The 20,697-nt window shown below is 29.5% G+C and overlaps 1 protein-coding gene and 1 long non-coding RNA gene across 7 annotated transcripts in view; one reads left to right on the forward strand and one right to left on the reverse strand.

Annotated features, from left to right (window-relative positions):
• Positions 1-20,697, reverse strand: part of LOC143190964 (uncharacterized) — a 257,772-nt gene that overhangs the window by 197,318 nt on the left and 39,757 nt on the right. The gene's annotated exons all lie outside the window — the stretch shown is intronic.
• The window catches only part of LOC143190838 (uncharacterized), a 144,661-nt gene continuing 135,535 nt past the window's right edge, over positions 11,572-20,697 (forward strand). For 2 of the 6 annotated variants that reach the window (XM_076395460.1, XM_076395489.1), the window contains exon 1: positions 11,572-11,943. The gene's annotated coding sequence lies outside the window, so the exon portion shown is untranslated. The remainder of the gene's footprint in view (positions 11,944-20,697) is intronic. The other 4 variants (XM_076395448.1, XM_076395508.1, XM_076395549.1 and 1 more) reach the window with 3 other exon arrangements.

A 20,697-nucleotide genomic window follows, 5' to 3' on the forward strand; every position in this document is an offset into this window, starting at 1 on the left:
AAGTTTGCAAATTCGATTTACAGTCAGTCAATATATTCCTTCTTATTTTATTCTATTAAAAATAGATAGAATGCTGTTCGTCAAGTTGGAACGTAAAGTAAGAACATAACAAGACGTATCAAACGTCTGCCTAGTTCTTCAAAATGTTATAATTACGCGTTATAAACCGGAAATGTTGTTTTAATGCTTTGTTTTAATAAATTTCAAATCGCTGCGGTTTTTATTGAAAATTTTTTTAGCGTGTTGCAGCTGAATATTGACAGAGAAACGGTCATTAAAATATTAAAAAAAATAATATACAATATAACCTTAAATTCACCAGAAAGAAACCATCTTTATGCGAAACGGGCGACGAATCAAAATCAGCTTGCTGTATCAGATATCAAATATACGAAATATATAAAAACAGTAAGTAGTTTTTTCAATTTAAATATAATTTAATACAAATATTTCAGAAAAAATTGTTACTCTGGCGAGTAGCCATACAAAGCTGAAAGATATGCAGCTATTTGAGCGATGTAGAACATCCCTTTATACACTGTTGGGTAATATAGGATTTAAGTGGTGTAAAAATAACCCACAAAGGGGTCTAATGGAACTTCCAGACATTTTATTTAAAATTTAAAAGAATACAATTTTTAAAAACTTATAACGAAATCAAGGAAGAATTATTACATTAATTTGTATATTTAGATGAGACATGGATATTGCAGAATGGTACATTGGGTCACTGATGGCAAGATGATAATAAATATAGTGTAAAGACAACAAAAGTTGATGGAAAAAGGTAAACGTTGGAATATCTATCGATTGGTTTTGTTAGTCATAAAATTTGTTAATTGCAGACATAGTTCTTCATACTGGAAACAGGAATAGTTTTATTGCTGGTGCAGGATTAGTGTTTCTCTAAGTCCAAATGTGACTACCATGAAGAAATGAACCAGAACTTATTTTTGCAATGGTTTGAAAATCAGCTATTAATAGATAATTAATTAAAGATAACCCACGAAGGAGTTTAATGGAACTTCCAGACATTACTTTTAAAATAATACAATTTTTTGTGAAAAAAATTTGTATATTTTTGGCTGATATTCTTTAGCATGATATATTGATATTTTTTTCCGCATTTTTTCAGAATAAATTACATACCATTTTTAATAAATCTTTAAAACTGGTATTTACTTTATGGCTGACCCTTGATATGAGTTGAGGATAATAAATAAATTTTGGTAGTTAATTTTAAATGTTTTTCAAAAATATTACTGCTTTTTAAGAAATTTGGAAATAATATTTATTTTTTTAGGCTAATATTTCACTATTTTTACTTATTCTTAAATATATATTAAATATAAGTATTGATATTTTTACACGTATTGCAAAAAAATATAAATATTTATTTTGTCCGATATATTTTTTAAAATATCGATATATCGAAACATCGATATTTATTCGGTGACCAACATCCCTAGGCTAGGGTATACAGTCAAAGGCAAAGAAAAAATGAACAAAAAGTAAATAATTAAATTTAATTACTAGTGTGATACTGAATCAAGTATGCTTTAAAGTAGCTTATGGTTATTTTATTTTACTAATTGATGTATAGTGTGTAACATTCATGAAGTTATTATATTTTTCATACCATCAAGTAGCAGTACTATTTCCAAATAAAACAGATATCAAATTAATATCTTGTATCTTTGACTAGGTATTCTATAAAAATATAATCATTTGTCTCCTTTTATTTATATAAAGTGAAATTATTAATATAGTCACAATCATGCCATCTCACACATATTCTAAATAAAACCACTATTAATTACGATGCCTGAGATAGATTACTAATCCAGAAAATATGAGATATGTAAGAGGAAATAATAATTAATAGTATGAGTGAATAAAGAATAAATAAAATTGTCATGTGTTAAAAATTCGGAGAAATGGACTTTGAGTCGAATTATAATTAATAATAAAATGTAAGTCATTAACAAAGGAAATGGAATTGTAATGAACATAATATTATTGCGGTTATGATGCAGTCATGATTTTTTAAAATAAATTGAACTATGGTTATTTTGTATATAATAGAATTTCAGACAAAGTATGGAGCCTTTGTCATATAAGAAGAATACTAGAAGTAGCATAGATGTAAAAATGGAAGGAAATTGAAGTAAGCTAATACTTTGTTAAATTCAAAGAAACAAGAAGACTAAACCTTTTGATTTCAAGAAATTTCTGATTTTGGTTATTTGAGATCCTTGTTTGAGAATGCGTTTCCATAAATACTTTTTCATTCTATTGACTTGACTATAAATATGTACGGAGCTATTTCGACTGGATATTGAAAAATATTCCGCAAATAAAGGGAAATAGGTGATGATATAAGTCAATTCCTTTGTAAGTGGTCTATTGTGCATGCGAACAGACCGTGTGCAACACAAGTAGTGAACCATGGAGGCCACAGAATTAGTATGTCTTTATTTGAAGTTGATTTGAAGTTGGTACACTTCCCTTTGGCAATCGAAGATGATCACCTACGTTTTCCACAGACTTATGTCGAGGAAAAATGAAACTTTTATTGGCTAGATTCAGTTTTATTTGCCGATTGTTCTATAAAATACTGTTAGGATGGCCTTATACAAATTTATGGATTATAAATATTATTCATAATAACCTTTTTATTTGGAAAACTAATTGATTCAGTATCGAAAGGAGTAAAGGAACTTTTATTGAAAATGTTTTTATTTGCAAGGTAATGTCTTTTAAAGAGGAATATAAATTTTAATATACATTATTACAAAATGCGACCAAGTTCATATATATCCCATGCAAAGAATTACATTATTTACATCTAGATTTAATATATTATAATTATTAAAATTGATGATTGTTTTTATTTCTTTCGTCGAGAATTAGCATAGATTGTGACTAGGATAATGTTATTTTGGTAGGTGTATGAGATATTTTTTACGAGACAGATGGTGAACCAAGAAGATGGGAAAGGCGTCGATCAGAGAAAGGCAAAAATGCAGCGCAGATTAGAGCAATGACATTTGACATTTTGCAGACGATGCCCAAATACCCGTTATGACACCAGTATTTCTGCGCTGTAGGATATGCAGCTGTATGCTAATATAGCTGGACAAGGGGAAAGAATAGACGATATTCGACCGAAACAGCAACAACAGAAAAAAGCCACGGATCCGTTAACATTTAAAATTAAATTGCAACCGCGGTACCCGAACAACGAACGGCCCACGGTCTGAATCTCATTTTCTAACGAGTTGCAGATAATGTCACTTCGTCTGACAGTTTTCTATTCTTGTTCCAATCGTCGTTGCATTTAAATTTTAAATTCCGACGTGTTTTATCGCGGCGACTTTTCGGACTCAGATTGCTCGTCGGGTCGGAACCACTTGGCCGTTTTCGGCGCCGAATTTTTCTATTTATTGAGTCGTCTTCTATTTAACGAAGAAAATTAATGAAATAATTAAAGTAAACCGGACTGATGGTTTTTGAGATGTATGACATATCCATTAGTGACATTTGTTGATGATTCTGCATCACGTATCAAGTAAAGTTTTTAATATTTAAATATAAAATATCATTTTACGTTTCTTAAAGGATTATACCATTTTTAATTACAGCGGATAAACAAAATAACAGGAATACCATACAACATAGTACATCTCTTTGGACGACGCGTATGTAATGCTCAGTTATATGCCAAGGTTATATTTCAGTGTTCTGCGAAAACTAATATAAATATAATTTTTCCATAACAAAGTCCTTAGAAGTATTGTAGATTCTTCGAGATATTGCAGAATAAGACAACATACTACATACTTTTACCGAAACCTACAGATACTGACTGTCACTCACGTAATCAAAATATTTATGAGGAGATAAGGACAGACTCCTTTCTCATGTCAGTATCGAAGTAATACAACTCTGGGATAACACCAGAACAGGAGACAAACAAAAGAATCAAATCATTTGATTTTGTGTAGTGTAGTGTAGTGAAGTGTATTTAATAGAAAAACAGCAAGAGAAAAACATTTAATATTGTTAATACACATTATTACACTAGAGACTAAGATATATAAATATATTTAAGTTACTGAAAAGACGAATTGTGGGTTAGCCGACAACGACTAGTAACAATGTAACAAATTAATTAAAATAAAGTCATTGTATTGAATGCTCTTTTGCGGTGGTTAAAACAGGCGATCGGGGAAACATGCAATTTCAGAGATTACGTTTAACGAGCGACAGTATCCACTGTATTGACAGAATACACAAAACATGGTAAGATACATCTCAGAAAATATTAATGGTGTTAGTTAGTGGAAAAAGATTAGACACACATACATACATATCAAAACGGTTCAATCTTGGCTAGAACAGTATCAAAATATCATCAAACATCTTTCCTGGCCAGTACAATCGCCAGACCTCAGTATTACTGAATCTAAATGGAGAGTTTTTTTAGAGCTTAGAACAGTGACAAGTAGATTTCCATCTCCAACATCCCATTTAAGCAATTGGCTGATGTTTTGGTACAAGAATCGAATAACGGTCCTTTCGAAATTCCTATTATATTTCGCGAAAATTGCAGCTCATTTAAAAGAAAATGTTAGTATCTAATCTTACTTTTTCATTATCACTCTCACATTTTCTGTCGAAACGCCTATCATTACTATTTATTATTACACAGATTGAACTGAAATTGTTTAATGAAAACATAATTATTTATCAATTTTAGAAACTCTATGTACAACGAGATGTCAATTGAAAACGCTACGATGTATATTTATTTTGAAAAGGTGGTTTTAAGAAAATTGTTTTTATCAAAATCCGTTTTCTATTTAAAAAATTGACACAAGATTATTGTTATTATATAAACCAAGATTTTATTTTTACTCTACAACCCCAGCATTATATAATTAGCCTTCCAAACATGTATATTTTCTACTATCTGTTTAGATATTCCTTAAAATTTATTGGCGTCATTTAAAAATAATTTTTATTTTCTTCTGAACTATATTTTCAGATACATCCCCTTTACACAAAGTAAACGCCACGTGTCAAATAAGTAGATTAGCCCATAGGATTTGGACTAACTAGATGTTACTATTATAAAGGTGACTTCAGATTACATTGCTAGTCAGGTATCTATAGTCCTGCCGTAGCAGTTCAGTCTAGTAGTTCACTCTTTAAATAATATAATTTAAACAAAAACAAAATATGTTTTTTGTTTCCTAGTCCCGTAGCATTTAAGCCTCTTCTAATAGTCTTTGAAAATATATTTTAACATATAGGATATATCGGAAGATTTTGATAGAAAATTGTCGAGAAGATGAAGTCTTATTTAGTCGTCATAACAAAAAACGATGTCAATCGTTTAAATCATCCGTCGGGTTCATATATTCAGATTTACTAAATATATGTATGTATTTACTATTATATTTACTAAATGTATTTCTATTTCATATGGTTTTTATTGCCCTTATTTGATAAAATTCCTTGTGATGCCAATTTGACTTTCACACAGTTTCCGATGTAAAATAGTAGCTTACAATAAGATAAGATGATATAAAAGAAAAATGCCTCAAGTTTATGACAGAAATAAATTAACTAAGTAAATTATTAAACGTATAAAAAAGAAGGCATGCTATATAAACTGCTAAATAAACCATATTCGGCCCAAAATCGTCTTTCGTAATAAATGCTCCTTATAATGGTCAAATCTTTCTGTAAAAAAGCAGATCATCTTATTTTTTCCAAATTGAGTGTATCAATATTAGCAATAAAATGATTTTGTTCATTTTCGAAGCTGTTTTCTATTTTAAAGGTTATCTAATATGGTCATCTATGGATAATTCTAATTTCTGATCGCTATTAAATAATTTAGATTTACACCAACTTTGTTTCCAACAAATTAGCCTTTCAAAACAATCGATATTTTGGTCAATAAATTTAATAAGTGTCATCAATTATTTCGAAGACGATCGTCATTGTGCATCTGTGATTATTTAGGTTGTTGTTTGAAATCGGCGTTTCTCCAAAGATCTAAAACCAGATGATGTGTTTCAACAAACATCGTGATAGATAATGTAGTGCAGTAAGGTACTAGTAAGCCAAATGCCTCTGTCATTAGTGGCATGGTGTTCATATGTTAGTTTTTTTATAACATGTTTATCAGATACGCTTAGTTATAAATTAATTTATTACTACATTTCATTTGTACTTCAGATTAATTCACAAGCAACACGAGTGCGAGAAAATACATCAATATAAAATTTTTCAATTATAAATTATAAAATTATAATAACTTATAACTATAGCTTACACTAAAGGTATACACTTTATATAAGTTCGTATGGTTTGGTTCGCTTCAATCTCCTGACATCCTGCACGCTGTCCACCAGTTGTATAGCTTCCACGTTCGTATGATTTAGTAATCTTCTTTCGTGTTTCAAGGCGAAATCTTGGATAACTTCGCAAATCCATTTGATTTGCAGGTCATCGTGCAGTTCTTCGTTGGTTACGTAGCGATAAGCATTGGTAATCAATCTAAGAACCTTGTTTTGACAGCGTTGGATGACTAGTTGATTTGAATTTTTAGTGCAACCCCATATTTGCACCCCATAGGTCCAAATTGGCTTTATAATTGTCTTATAAATCAACCTCTTTGATTTTAGATCAAACTGAGAGTATATTCCGACTAAGCAGATAGTTGTTCTATTTTGGTTCTTTAGGGTAAATGATGTGGCTCGGTGAATGGAGGTAAAACGAAATGAAACAGTGGTGTTTACATTACGTGACCGTTATTTATTGGCTATATAAAAAAAATGTGAGAAATACAAATGATGAAACGGATGGCAGCGGTGTTACCTGGAGACGAGGCTTGGGCAGTCGATGGTGGCACGTCTAAACCAAACGAGGGTTGAGCACTGAATGACCGAAATACCCTTCAATCACATCCCAGATAAACGTCTCAGGGTTGCCGCCAGCTATTCGTTGTCGGGTTCTAGTTGGCGCTGCTGGAACCCCGCCCGTGTTCAACATCTGGGATTATATTTCTGGGTATTTTGTAGACCGTTATTCTACGATGTAAAATTCGACATGCCTCAAGGTCGCTAAAGTTCTAATGTGTCTTGCTTTTTATCTAACATGATGTTATATGGTGCATATTTGTTTTTATTTTTATCACAGATTTTCGTAATTTTCTAACAATATATGTTATAATGACGTTAGAGCCATTATTAAATAGTCTAAGTATTATTTATCTTTAGATATTTTATACTAAATTAGTAGAAATCATCTATCATATACTGAATATGATTAATATTTTATAGAATATTGTATGGTGAAATGAGTGTCTTTTTCTTGTAACTCCAAATAACTCCTATTTCTATTGAAGAATATTCCTGTTTGCTTTCTGTTGTACACGTGAGATATACGAAGTTAGATTTAGATTAAGAATGGCAAATAGGTTTCTTTCTAAATCTTATTTTTATATTTTGTTTCGTGATACTTATATTTTTATCCGGTTGGCATGGAAAATATGTGGTGCAATATTAGGATTCATTCGAAATTATTATGCTTAATATTAACATTTATAAATAAAACAATAAAATTTATTTTTGACGATACATCCTGAATATTTCTTCTTACGACAGCAAACCACTATTTTCTTTTATTAATATTTCGTGGAACGGAAATGAATTGATGCATTACTACATCCTGGTTAAAACACCACTTATTAAAATCCGTTTGGTGTTCCGTATTTCATGATAAACGATGTACAACTGAAGACTCAATGGAACCATTTATTTATTAAGTTTGTCGATAAAACGCTGCAAAGACGGTGACGTCAAAATGTCCAAGTCTCGCACGAGGAACGTTTTATGGGCTCGTAAAAATCCTCGAATTTAATTTGAATCTATTTTTGTATTTTTTATTAGCAAAAATGGAAATGACAATTATTTTTGTAGAAGGATTATTAAGATTTGATATTTTCCAAAAGTTGGAAAAATCTGAAAAGTCGTTGCTTATTCTGAGTGTTGGCATACCGAAAATTATTGAAACCAACTGAAAATAAATGTTTATAGTTGAGGATTGTTGCTTTTCATATGATATTAAAATAACTGTTTTATATTTTGGTTGATCATGTATATCACACCGGTATATCAGATACTGATGAACATTAAGAAAATTCGAAACTAATAACTGCAATATATATAATACCTTTTAAAATTAGATTAGGCTTTATTGCATATTATTGTACCTTATTAATTCATAAGATAAGATAAAATTTAGAATTAGTATAAAATTTATTGGGTTATCGTTCGGTTATTTTGTCTAGTAATATTTTAAATCGTTTTGGCAATATTACGATTTTATACAAAATTATAGTAATTTCTACAAACAATGCAGTAAATTATAAGTTAATTATTGTAGTAAGTTATAATTATAATTGCGATAGCCGAAGGTTCGAATCCTGCTGGGTCATGGTTTTAAATTTATGTTCTGGGATGATTTCTAAAGTTGGTCACTCGCTAGTCGGTAGGCTTAATGCCGAGGGCCGTGGTTCGGAGCCCGCGTTAAACTGTAGGCTCAGTGCAGATAAACCCCTAGTTGGTAAAGGAGACGAAATAAGGAGAAATATATATTGCGAGCAAATTTTGAATGAATTAAATATTGATGATTTAAAATTTCTTTTGTATATCGTCTATTTGAGTTTTTTTTTTTGGAAAAAGTAATTATACAATCCGATCAGTCGTGTTATCTTTCGGACTCATGTAAGGAGACCAGTCATGAGTCAGAAATAAAGGTTCTTAAACATTGTTTCTTTGAAGTATAAAAATTAAAGCAAAATCAACTTGTATTTTATTTGCTTTATATTTCTACGTAATAAATATTATTGGCTTATTCTTGTTTCTTTATATACATAATGGGCGATGGTGGTAAAAAAACTGGTAAAAATTGTCTTGTATAATAAATGAATGGCAACAACCAACTAGTATGCAAATATGCGTGAAAAACTAGCCGGTTTACATAACAAAAAAAACATTTTCCATCAAAACGAAACACCTTTCATCACGACATATTAAAAACTATTTAGTGGACAATGATTCTAATGAAGTGGAAAGGTAATCGCTATTCTAAAAACATTCCAGAGCTTGAAATTTTCAAAGTTACTTTTAGTTATAAAATTTTACAACATAAAATCAATTACATTATCAAATACATTATTCCGAATGTTTATTGTATACATTCTTAGCATTAGTTCAACGATAAACGTTTAACTTTATCACAAATATTACGATGTGTACGAATTAGTTATTACATAAAATTTCATTGATAAATTACTAAAAAAACTAGACTAATGAACTGTTTAGCTTAACTTACCAAATGAAATTAGCAACATAAAATGTAAGTTAAAATTTCAGCGTTGCTAGTGTTTCAATATTTTACTAGAAAATTCGTGACTGGTATATTATAACATGTATCTTTAATTTAGGTAATTGAACTGTAAACATTATAAAGGCCTTGGTGATGTGAACAATTGACATTGTTTCAATGACACTGTTATGTATTTTTTTACTGTTACATTTTACTAAAGTAGTTTTAGAAAAAACTTTCACTAATGTACTCATTGTGTTGATTGAATTTGACGTTTTCAATGTTAGTTTAGAAAGTTAAACTGTGACAAATTTGTTTTTTAGTCGTGCTCAATCAAGTCCCCCAATCACGATCTCCCAATTGCCTATTATTATTTTAACTACATAACTAAAATTGTTCTTTATTAGAATCCCTCAAATTAGTTAATTATTTAGCAGTAACATTGAAAGAACAAAATTAAAATATAAATTCAAACAAAATTCTTTACGTTAAACGTTAAAAGATTTCATACTAAATGACAATAGCATAGCTAGAATTATTAAAATTGTTTTCGGATTTTCATCTTTTTGAATGAAATGGACCCTTTAAGATGATTTGTGCTAAATTTAGCTATTCCAATATTAGGTTCGGTAACCACTTTATTATCCATTTTGTAGAAGTTTAATGACTAGGGTGTAGGTGCAATTTGACCTCGATGGCCATTGTCATGAATGGATTATCGGGCTAGCTTGGGGAGCTATTAAACTGCAATTGTTTGCTCTAAATAATTGAAGGTTTTAACATATTCATAAATATCACCATCACCATAAATATTTTGATATAGTATTGAATACTTCTTGGATGATATGGCATGCGGAGTGCCATATCGGTGGCGGCAAGGAAAAAATTGCTTAAAAATTAAAATAACATTCCTAATATATAACTATTACCGATTGTACTGATGTATTCGTACAACTGCGTCTGAATGATATTCCATCAAATTTATTGTCAAGTTTCTCCCTCAATATTAATTTCCATTCTCAAAACATCCTTGTTGTCAATGTTATGAATTGCTAGATCTACTAGTCGAAATCCCAGCTCAAATTCTGATACAACTTTCAAGCAGCTTAGCAGTAAATGAATCAACTGTTTTCAGACATTTACATTCAATATAATAAATAGGAAAGGTTGAAAAATTAATTTTAATGGTACAGATTGACTAAAAATGGCATTTGAATGTCGAGCAATCTCTACTAAAAAATATGGGTTGATCAAGAAGAATCATCCATATTACGAGCTGCTAAAACTTAATAGAACTGTTACTGCAGATACTCTACCGACGTTGATTGAATAAAATAATCGACGTAGTGTTGCAAAAGAGACCACCAAGCAATAGCGAGTAACAGACGCAAAGTTAAAGGAAAAATGAATCGATGATTGGATCGCTGCCAAACTAACATCGTTTTTTCGACACTGTTGCCAGAGAGATGGGAAAACGTTTTAGAAAACGATGGAAATATTTTAATTTATATGCGTCCATTTTTTTTTCATAAATGTCGTTCTAAAATGAAGAAAATATCAGAATACTTGCAAGTACCTAATAGTTTTTCCAAACTTCATGAATTATAATATTGAGGATTTAAACGATGAAATTAAAATTAAATTTCAAAACGTTTCTATTCGCACTTTTAGTTGTTCAAAATGGCGGCTTTTACGTTTACATGATATATTTTTGTCCAGTAATTAACTAAATTATGGATATTATGATAACTACTTAATATGTGTGAATAGAGGGGCATATGTTAGTGTTAGTAATTTGTCACATATGGATAATATAAAATATATTAATGAAAATATAACAGTAATATTACAGTAAATTTAAAATATAGACGTAAATGTTAATGGTAATGAATAAATCATAAAATATTAATGTTTTTCTCTATAGAAGCACCAGAATCGAATTTTCGTTATACCGTAGAAAATCGTCGTTGATGATGATACGTGCGGAATGCGAGACTCGGGTCAGTACGACCCACCCTTGTACCGCACCGTCCGAGAACGGACCCTAGAAACTTTTTTTACCTGCGACGGTGGTTCGTTACGTAAGAACGGCTCGTGGCCTTGAGACGCATTGCAATTTCGGCCGGGCCTTCGCAGAAAATCGCAGGACTCAGCCGTCCGCCTGCAGTCTAGTTCGCTTCCTGATCTAGTCTATCGACGCGCCGTACGACATCGCTCGTAGTCGCAACTCTATCCGGTCTACCAAAATTTATTTTTTGTGGTCGCGAATTTCGAACCGGGATAACAAACAACGCCGATTTTAATTCGTAGCCATTTTTTTTTCTAAGTTTACACGACGGTCGACGAATGTTTACGCGACGCCTGTTCAGTTTTTCTCACGTGGTGAGTTTAATTTCCTTTTAATATTAGCTACGGTCCTGGATTTTACCCGTACGTACACCCATATACTCGCACGAAGAAATCTCCGAACCTTAACACCATTCAGTTTCGACTATTCTTTTGGGGTGCCGAACAAAATCCTCGCCAATACAAAAGGTAATACTATATCGCGACCATTTGCCGCCATTTTAAACAAAAGCATGTGTGTCTCCGTGTTCGCCTCTTCTATTTTACGCTTAGCGTAACAACGATTCGGGCTCGACATTATTTTCTGTTGAAATTGGGACGATATTCGCTGGGGGATTTTATTTAAATATTTTAAATGTGTCGGTACTTTGAAATAATCATGCGCAATAACCAAACCGCCGAGTTAGCAACAAGCCACTTAACTATTAAAATGAAAAATACAACATTACAATTTAATAAAACAATTTTCAAAATGGAGTCCTCGATACAGAACCGTGTTTTAACGATTTCTGTTTGTTAACAAGTATCGTTAATCGGCAATTAAGATGCCACGTGATCGTCTAATCGCCACCAAGGCGCCATTTAGAAAATTCTTAAAGTTATCGCCGAAAAAATGAAAATGATTGGTATTCCCGACTAAATGTTGTTTGAAATGGTAATGATAGCCGCCATTTTCTTATCGAAAACTTAAGTCACGTGTACTAACATTCATCAATATGTTTTACTGAAGACGGAGCTCTTGTTTTTCGTTTACTCAAATAAAAATTAATCTAACAACTAGCTAAAACATTTCGGGGAAAATGACGGCGATAAGTTTTGGCCGACTGGGTTTCAATTAACTACTCCTAAAATGGTAATTTTAAACTAAACTAAATTTTACCATACAGATGCTAACAAATATTTTATATAGACATAATAGGGGATATCTGAATATTAATTGCATTTAAAACAATCATACTTTTATAAAATGAAACATAAATACAAAATGTGAATGTTAATAGAGATCCCTCATATATACCAAACCAAACCAAACCACACCATTGTAGATTTGAAAATTTAATTTGGTTAAAGTTTTGATATAAAATTACGAAAAGACCATAGACTGGTAAATACTGAACATCCAGCATTATGAAATAGTTTATAACAAATTAGATTTTTTTTGTATTTCTAGACCTATTTATGAATTATTTTCGAAAATCAAATGTACATACAAAAGGCAAAAATGCGCCCCTTAATCTAGCTTAAGGGGCGTAATGTAGTTTATTCTGTTTTGGTTAATAAATCACTGTAAATTTGAAAGTTTCATTTGTTTAAAGTTTCGGTATAAAATTACGAAAAGATTATAGAGTGGTAAATGCTTAATATCCAACATTAGGTAATAGTTTATAACAAATTAGATTTTTTTGTATTTCTAGATATATTTATCAATTATTTTCGAAAACCAAATGTACATATAAAAGGCAAAAATGAGTATTAAGGAGTGCAATGTAATTTATTTTGTTTTGGCTAATAAACCACTGTAAATTTGAAAATTTAATTTGTTTAAAAGTTTTGTTATAAAATTACGAAAAGACCATAGAGTCGCAAATGTTTAATATCCAACAATAGGTAATAGTTTATAACAAACTATACTTTTTTATATTTTAGACATATTTATCAATTATTTTCGAAAACCAAATATACAGATAAAAGGAAAAAATAAATATCAAGGGCCGCAATGTAATTTATTTCGTTTTGGTTAACATGTCACTGTTGATTTAATGTTTTGTCTTATTTAAAGTTTTGATATAAAATTATGAAAAGTAAAATTGTCCTGCATTATGTAATGATTTATAACAAATTAGACATTTTTTGTATTTCTACATCTATTTGTGTATTAACATTGGTCTAAATACAAATAGTGATTTTAGTATAATTATCATCATTCAACAATTAAACTTATATGTGTATTCATGAAAACTTCATATTTCATTTCCTATCGGTTGTAGGAAAGCAACATCATTCACATATCTACAAACTTTGTTAAAATAGGACGACTATTATAATATAAATATAATATAACACATTACAACACAAGTAAGCTCTTATATTTTTAGTTTGGTTTATCAGGATAATATATTCCGTTTTATTCCATTGTTATTACAATGCATTTAAAGAAAGATTCATTGTTCTGGACGTTAACAGTTTATTATTTACGATTTTTTACTTTTAATGATAATGTTTTATTTATTTAAAGTATTTAAACGATATAAGTGAATATTCTAAAATATTCCGTTAAGACACTATTCTGATAACTTAAATTTAAATTTGACTCAATATAATTTTGTCTCGTAACAATAACATTTTAGCCTTATTTAGAAGTACAATTAATATCGATTAATTCCATTATGTTCTTTGCGAATTTTAAAAAAATATATATTTAACGATAAGTATTGGTACAAACTTATATACCCAAAAACATAGTTATGAGAATCATTTGCTTTGAGAGCAGTGTGAACAGCAAAATCGGGGTAGAATATACAAAATGTATGTTAAAACTGACTGATAAATATCTATTTTAAACAAATGTACATGATTGTAACCCATGTAATATCGTATTTTATTCGGACAGTAACCTTACGTCATATTATGTTATTAAATTTGTTTTACCAATGTATACGGTACAGTTTACTATTTAACTTATATGAAGCTTATGAGTTAGCTTCCTGCAAATCTGCTTTGCATGAATTTAGACCATAAAATAGTATTTTAAATATATAATATACATTATTTCCTTTAACAAAGATGTTGGTATAAAATTATATACTAATGAATATAAAAAGTTCAGTGTATTTTTGAGATAATATTAGCAATTTATTTTTTTTTAATTACAGCACATTTACAAATTCGAATTTTAGGTAGTAAAATACTTCTGTTTCTAGAGTGGTATTGAGAATTCTGAATAATATGGGGATATATTCTAAAATTAAATTAAAATTGAGTGGTTAATATTTATTTTACATAAATATACTACTCTTATCTAACACAATATTGTATTTTATTCGGGAACCAATATATATTGTATAATTAAAATAATGGTCGGAATAACAATTTATATCATGTAATCAGACTTGTAATTTTTTAGTTCTGTTTTTTATTATTCGCATGACATTATATTATGTTACTAAGACTGCTTTATCGATATATAAAAAGTTAATATCATTTCAAGAAACAGTTTGATCCTAATCTTATATTTGGTAAGTTATTCATTAGTTATCTTTCTAAGTAAAATCGAAGTTCATTATAAAATATAAACTTAAAAGTACGCGGTTAATGGAAATCCATGTTATTGTTTTATATTTTCTGGTTAATAGAATTGTAAATACTTTTAGCCCATGAATAATAATATTTTAATTTTCATTATATATTTATAGCGTTTATACATTGTACTATGAATTTACATTATTTTTAATGTTAACTAATTTTTATACTGTCTATTTGGTATCATATACTTTGTATTTTGTTCTTTATATGTCATACTTATACTTCCTGTTTTGTAATCGTTGCTTCTATTGGTCCATAGTCACTAATAATACAAAAAGATGAAGTCAAAATGACGAGCTTTAACGTAAACGTTGCTATAAGACCAAAATAGAGAAAATATAAACTATATCAAAATAATTAATTTCTAAATAATCTTATAATGATAAAATATTGTGTTATATTTGTGAAAAATTTTGTTGCTACAATTTATTTTGTGTTTGCTGTAAAAACTAATTTGAGATTTACAATATAAAGAAAATCAACTTAATAATATCAGTGGTTGTAAAATAATAAATTAAGAAGGCCGAAAAACATACTGTTGAAGATAATGTTAAGATAATTACTCGTCCCTAAAGATTGAATTTTTATACTTCTATTATTTAACAGGATTACATTATTTTAAATTAAATAGCAAATGCATTATGTTTCGAAAATAACGTTTTATGATTACTCTTTGAAGTTAAGAAAAAATATGTTTTCTAGACCTCTAAATACTAATTACAACAATAATATGGTTACAAATGTAATATCCACTGCAATATAGCACAAATTATAAATTATAATAACATTGTTAAAATTAGTTTCTTAAATATAATTCTTCATAATTTTCCTTTCTATTATATTATAATTATTCAATATTTTTACAGTGTTCGATTTTTTCGGTACGTATTAAGAGTGTTTTGTGATTCTTCAAGTGATCGAGAGACGGTTGTATATTTGCTTCTCTCTAATCGGCCGTCATTCAGGAAATGGCAACTGAAAACCTTCGTCGAAACGAAGGGAATCAAAAACTAAATACCGTATCTACCTGATATAGCTAATGTCGACTTCCCTCTTTTTCGAAACTCAAATTACGTCTTTAAGTGACCCTTTTTTCAGTTGAAACAAAACATAACAGATGCTTTTACGATTCCGGAAAATTTTCCGGACTTTATTATAAAACATTTTACATTAAAAATTCAAACAAAAGCATCTAAAGAAATAATGAACAACAATTTACCGATAGAAAAATGATATAATTAAAATATACAAACAAGTAATAATAAATCGTATTAATTTACAGCGTCCAGCTAGTGCCATTTATAATCTATTCTCCTAAATATTTTTCTTTTTTCCAGTATTTTATTTTAAAACATAAATGTGTTTAAAAATTAATTTAATTACGTTAATATTAAAAATAATGTAGAAAATATACTAGAAATAGAGTGATTACAAAGCCAGTGAAAACATTTGTAGGAGATAGCCATTTTGTGTTACAACACTAATGCCAAGAAACGGAAAGACATTACCGCTTGAGAAATGTGATGGTTCACCGTCCCTAGCTTAGAGTATTCTCGTTCAATCATTGGTCCGATTCAAACCCTAGACCTTAGACGCATCAACACGCACACTACAAAATGGCGCCTAGGCTATGGTGGACCCAAGATAGGGCGACCGACTAGCGAGCGGTAATGTTTGGTCGATAGTTAGTATTGTTAGAACGAACGATCTTTCGAAATAGGCAAATAGACAAACCGGCGTCTATATTATTTTTGTTTTCTTAAGATAAAATATCTACCATAAGTTAAATTTTTACATAACATAATTATTTTATTTTAATATTTTAATTTTGTACACTTATATTCTAACATTTTATTCTTGATTATCTTATTTTTAAGGAAAAAAAATTAACCGTTATTATCTTAACACTTTATTCATTATACATATTGTATCCTTATAATATTTAACTTTTTAAATACATTATAATATATTTTATGCATAAATATATTTGTAAAAAAAAACAAAATAATTGTAACACATCTATTTTCAACGATAATAAAATAATAAACAATTAATGCAGCATTTTAGATAAGTAATATTTTTCGGATGAATTTAATACGAATAAGTAAATATTAAAAATTATAAATTAAATTATCAAATTTAGCATATTCGCATTTTTCCATTTTCGAATACTCAATTGCTTATAGCTTTACAGTAATTACAAATATTAAATACTTTAAGAGTTTATTGTACATCTCAATAGATTGTAATATAATACCAGAAGAACTGGAAAGTCATTACCGCGTTTTTTTTTCAAGGAAAAGTGTATTTATTCGGAGTATTGGTTATTTGATTCTATACATCTTGCCCCCCTTTCAGGTAATTTATGGATGCCATCCAAAAAAACTGTTTATCCGTTGAGCTAAATCATTCATTGAGTCATTTTCTAACTTCTTGTAAATTGGCGTGCAAGCGTGTGTCCTATTGTTATGTGTAAAATTGATAGTCGGGTGGGACAAAGTCTTCCAAGCAGCATTTCACAAACGCATTTTCGATTTTCCCCATTGCTCGTAAATGGTCGCTAATCATTTCTTAGGCCACATTTAATTTTATAACAACTTTTGCCAATAGTTTTTGAACTTGAGTTGGGTCTTCATCTAATCCCTCTTGCAGGTTCGTGTCTTTAAACTTTTTCGGTGTAACAGAACGTTCTTTGTTTTGTACATCAAGGTCACCACTTTTAAATTTTCACATATATTTAAAATTAGAGCATACTCATCGTTAGTTTCTACCAGAAAACGATAACTCTTAGCACATTTTTTGTTTTGATTGAATAAGAAAAGTAATGTGTGCCACAAATGTATGTTTTCGGCCACGAAACTTGATATATTCAAAGAGGTATAAATATGTGATAGAGTTACTTTCGCAAAATATAACATGTATAGCTTTGAAGACTGATATCAGTAGAATAAAATGACAGAGGCGTCAAATCATAACATTGCATACTTAGGCCTAGCGACATCTATTAGGAAAACCTGTAATGAATTTGCAGTACACCTGGTGCTAGAATATTTTGGAATATATTCTAAAAATATACTCTCCATGATCTTTTTTTTTTCGAAACAGTATATTATTGTTGTTCCAAGAAATTCACCATTACAAGTTTAAATAAAAGCTTATTATTTAATATGTAATTCACAGTATTATTAATAATAATATAATTTGCAAGAAGTTCTTATTAAGCATAACGATGCATGAATGTATAGAAGAATGTGAATTAGTTCAATGATTTATAGAACATACAATAACACAGTAAAATCATATTGCATCATCTTAAAATGTTTGAAATATATTGAGCGATGTAGAACATACATTTTTTCAAATGATAGAAACGCAAATTCCTGAGAGTACGAGATCTTGTTTGGCAGTGCCTTTCAAAAATGTAAAAATGGAATTACGAACATTAGTCTTCGGGGATAAGAAAATTATGTTAGTGTCCAGACTAAATGTTAATTATAAAAGTTTGTCATTAATATACTTTCTTATATAATCTACTAATTTTGCAACAACAATTCTACTAATTGTCTATCAATAATGTCATATAAATCATATATAGCATCAGTTCAACGAACACATCATATCTTCGACCTAAAATATAAAGTAAAATTCGTTAAACACAGTAGTTTTAGAGAAAAGAGTCACTTGCCTATGTTATTCTTTAAACAGCAGATATATCACTAGTTTGAAGGCGTTACTCCTTCATTTTTTCCAAGACATGTCTCAAATGTGCTATTAGCAAGTTTATTTTTTATTTTATACTACTATACTACTTAGCCATTGTGTCTGAAATAATTTAAACCCAATTAACAAATATTTCACCTTCATAAGAAAATATATACAAAAAACATCATGCAGTAAATACAAATTCAGAGCTGTTTATATAATTTCTGTCCCTATCATTGACGGGTGAATTGCCTGAAGACTCCATTTATACATTTTGTGCCACCAAATAAAGGTTATATTCTTAATTTAAGATTTTATTAGTGAAATTTACACATATACATTCTTTCTTCTTGGGGCTGAATATATCTTTTAGTGATTTTGGATCATTTTGTCATCGTTGCAGAATTGTAAATGTTTGAAATCTCTTCACGAATCTATAAATAGAATACTAAAGCCATATAAACATAAGAGTTTTATGTTATATTCTTACCATAAACTTCAAACGACTTGAATTTCAATGTTACTCGTATTTTCTTCCTTATCATAACTTTGTTTATTATGTTACCGGCCATACTTACAATAATTTGATACTCTTTTAGAAGCGATTAGACGGTACTTATTATTTTAGCAAAAAACATTGCTATTTAGGAAGAGATACGTACCGTCGAAAAATGATTCACAAGGCATTTTATTTTGGCATGCCATTGTGAAAAGTATGGTTATAAACAAAATAATACAGGTTTCCGAACCAAACGATGAAAACCGTCAAATGATTTTTGGAGACCGAAACTTTCCGAGAAGAACCGAATGCCCCACGAATTGATTTCGATCCCCGACGAGAGATTTTCGTCGAATCTTCGCGCAGGTTCTCGCGTAGACCCCGAACGTTCAATATCAATTCTGTATTCACCATAAGGAAAATAAATAATAACATTCTTAAATGGTCTCATATAAGACGTTATATTCTCCCAAAAATAATTTTTGTTGGCCTCTTACCTAAAGTAAAATTACCTACGCCCTGAGCGGGATTCGAACTAATGGCTGTTGCATCAATAAAAACTTTTACTACAGCATATTATCAAAATTAATTTGGAAAACATAATGAATTAATGTTTGTGTCATCTTAGTTAAGCTTCACGGCACTAAATAATGCAACACAATTTGAAATATTCTGTTTTAAATAACTTAACCCAATTTAAGTAATTACTTAAATTGCGTAAACGCTAGTTTTTATACATTTGCGGACAGAATGATAAAATAGAAAAAAAAACGTACAAAATAATAATAACAAAATAGAAAAAAATAACGAGTCGGCGTTGTAAAATTAATTAAGTGCCCTATTTGCATTTTACGTAACGCTGAATAATAGGCAAGGCTATCGCAAAAAACGAACCCTTGGTAGTACCCACGGCGAGCGTGGAGGATTTGACGTCACTTCCAAAGAACCGAACCGAAGTAACTGCGTACTATTGATAATTTAACATATAGAACAGTTGAGTGTTCGCTACGAATTCATTGTAACTTTTCTCACGCAATAGAGTCAGTCCAGGAATGGACTAGACACATTTGATCCTAAACTTGTACTGTACAGAATGTGTTATATTCATATATTACATTAAGTATATCAGAGTTTGCAGTATTATGCATGTTTGATAATGTAAAATATTCGGCTTTTTTGTATGATGTAAATCAAATCTTATTATTAATAGGGTTTTATAATTTAGTTTTTCTTATCAAGATAAAAAAATGTAAAATATTTGTAAAAATGTTGGTAAAAAATGGATATTTTTACAATTTGCCGCAATTTTTTTAACTTTCCGAAGTTTTTCAAAATGGTATCTTTATTTTATAAAAACGATGCTCCGAATACAGAAGTATATACTAAGAAGTTTTCCAGTAAATTTGAAGAAAATTATTAAGTAGAATTTGACTCTACAA

Source organism: Rhynchophorus ferrugineus, unplaced genomic scaffold (assembly GCF_030347505.1).
Source record: "Rhynchophorus ferrugineus isolate W39M unplaced genomic scaffold, kcgeb_rfMv2 rfM1, whole genome shotgun sequence".
NCBI classification, from domain to species: domain Eukaryota; kingdom Metazoa; phylum Arthropoda; class Insecta; order Coleoptera; family Curculionidae; genus Rhynchophorus; species Rhynchophorus ferrugineus.